The sequence below is a fragment of the Pleurodeles waltl genome, chromosome 10 (genome assembly GCF_031143425.1).
Source record: "Pleurodeles waltl isolate 20211129_DDA chromosome 10, aPleWal1.hap1.20221129, whole genome shotgun sequence".
Classification (NCBI taxonomy): Eukaryota; Metazoa; Chordata; class Amphibia; order Caudata; family Salamandridae; genus Pleurodeles; species Pleurodeles waltl.
In genome coordinates, this window is record NC_090449.1 from 329,236,108 (window position 1) to 329,238,636 (window position 2,529).

Below are 2,529 nucleotides of genomic sequence, written 5' to 3' on the forward strand. Positions count from 1 at the left end.
TGCTTTCACAGGATCTGGTTTCAGGCATTTAGGCATCAGATATTTGTCTCTACCCGCAGCTGTGACTTTTCAGTACATCTGAGTGTACGCTTGCTGGCTGACAACGCTACAATTTTCACACTTACTCCACGCTTTGCGAGCAACTGCTGATCAAGTATAGAGGCAATCGGGCACACATATGAGGGGAATTTTGCTCCTTCAGTCAAGCCCTCATGCTTGTTTCTGTAGTGTAGTGGTTATCATGTTCGCCTAACAAGCGAAAGGTCCCTGGTTTGAGACCGGGTAGAAACAATGGGCAGTGTCTGCTTTTGTGTTTGCTCCCTAAAAGCTTAGTCTCACTCAGGGATGGCCTTTAAAAACTTGTGACCTGCATAAAACTTGTATTACTATTGCAGGCCGGTAAAAAGTTATCTGCATCTTTGCGTAGTCGTGCATGTGCCTAGTTTCTTATTCTGTTTTTTACTTTTTTTTTTCTTTGCCATGTTATATTGTGGGGCCTTTAAACCTGTCACCTTGATAGGAACATTGCAAGCGGCAGCATCGACAAGTGCAGACTGAGGAGTCAGACCTAAACACAGACTCAGCTGTCAGGATGGCCGAGTGGTCTAAGGCGGCAGCCTCAAGAGAGCTTGATCTTCAGTTAAGCTAGGCATCCTGGTTTGCTCATGTAGTTGTGGGTTCAAATCCCACTTCTGATAGGTCTATTTTCTGCCCTTAAATCTTCCTCTGCTTGCACAGCCAGCTCCCCACAACACTATCTTTGCAAGCTGCTGTAGCATATGAAAAGAAATCCACCAACCCTCCGGCTGGGCCCTCAATCAGCATTCCATGTATTTCTGGAAGGGGCATCTCAGTCACGACTTCTGTTAGAGCTGCACCTTATCACTGTAACTACCATGCTGGTTTCTACTTAAGCAGTTGATTCCATCGTTTGAAGTGAGGCTCTCCTGCCACTTTTGGGCAGAGAAGGCACTGCCCCTGCAACAACAACAACAGGCAGACAAGCTCAACCTGGGTTTCCTGGTTAGGTGGGCGGAGCAGAATGGCAATGGTCCCTCCTTGTGACTTGAAATTAACATGAAGAAGACAGAGAGGCAGCTGGGAGTAGGCAGTACCCATGCACCCCTGAACACTGTCTTGCGATTTTCACCCAATTCTGAAATGAGTCGGGAGGAAAGGAGGTGATTTTCCCATCGAAGGCCATTCTGGGAATTCAGCCACCCCGCGTCTCCCAGGTGAGTGTTTCAGGCCTGTGAGGCACTCATATAAATCTCGCCTGATCGAGCAAGTGTGCTTGAATACAAGAGGCGTGCTCCTCTTGCTCAGGCGCAAGAGATGGCAGGCCCTTCAGTGCTTCTGGTCTGGAAGTCTACGGTGCAAGGGCCCAGGTCCTGCGGAGGCGTACAACTACCAGAAAGGGTCTGCTTTTCTCATCAGCACCACAGTTCAGCTTGCTAGCAGAGGGCTTCTTGACTACCTCTTGCCTTGCTAGAGGCAAAAAAAAAAACCCTTGGCACAAAACATCAATTGCTATGGCACGCTTAGAAGGAGAGTCTCCAAGTGGCCCTGCTTTTTCTCAAAGACACTTCAGAAGATGTTTGAAAGGCTTTTGCAGCAGCAGGCTCGTTGGTCTAGGGGTATGATTCTCGCTTTGGGTGTGAGAGATCCCGGGTTCAAATCCCGTACGAGCCCGTGCCTTCATAGGTTCGATCTGTTTTTAAACAGGAGTATTTCTGCTTTCCACTCTTGTAAGATGCCATGGTGGAATGCATTGCATGCTTTCTACTGGTGTCGAGGCAGTTCGGCATGATGAAGGAGTGCGGAATTTCTTTCTAACTGCTTTTTTGTGTTGGAGCAGCACTTCTCGTTGGAACATGAAATGCACAGTGCTTCTCCAAAGTAATTGCGGGCTGGTTTTGAAATCACCTCTTGGAATGAAAGTGATCCCAGTTCCTTTCTTCCAAAGGAAGAGATCCTGTCAGAAAGGCTCAGCTTTGAGCGTCATGAATATTGTCCCTTAGTGCTTGCATTCCAGTCCAAAGCATAGCCACATAAAGAAAGCAGGTGTGTCTGTTTCCAGTGTAGTGGTTCCAGTCCAATGCATAGCCACATGAAGCAAGTAAGCAAGCATGTCTGTTTCTGTAGTGTAGTGGTTATCACGTTCGCCTTACACACGAAAGGTCCCTGGTTCGAGGCCAGGCAGAAACAGCAAGTTGCTGTGCTTTATCACATTATTTGCATTTACCACCTCACCTGACAGGTAAATTGAAATTAAAGAGGCTGTGTCTATCCCTCACCATCGTGAGGTACTACGCTCCAAGGGCATCGGTCTCAACTCACCAAGAGAAGACGTTACACCTTACGGCAGTCAGTTGCTCCATTTTTGACCTTTCCATTGAAGCCTGGGCCTACTGTGGTCAAGCCAGCCAAGGAAGGAAGGTATGAGAGGGAAAATGGCTTTCCTACCTTCACCAAGAACATACACCTTGAGCAAAGAAAGGGCCAGACTTACTAGGCCCTATCGCCACC

At 47.8% G+C, this 2,529-nt stretch overlaps 2 non-coding genes across 2 annotated transcripts; both read left to right on the forward strand.

The window, feature by feature from the left end:
* The first annotated feature begins 218 nt into the window (after positions 1-218).
* Positions 219-291, forward strand: TRNAV-AAC (transfer RNA valine (anticodon AAC)). The gene has a single exon. It is a non-coding gene; the product is annotated as a tRNA-Val (tRNA).
* Positions 292-2,135: 1,844 nt separating this feature from the next.
* TRNAV-UAC (transfer RNA valine (anticodon UAC)) lies at positions 2,136-2,208 on the forward strand. Its single transcript has one exon. It is a non-coding gene; the product is annotated as a tRNA-Val (tRNA).
* Positions 2,209-2,529: the final 321 nt, after the last annotated feature.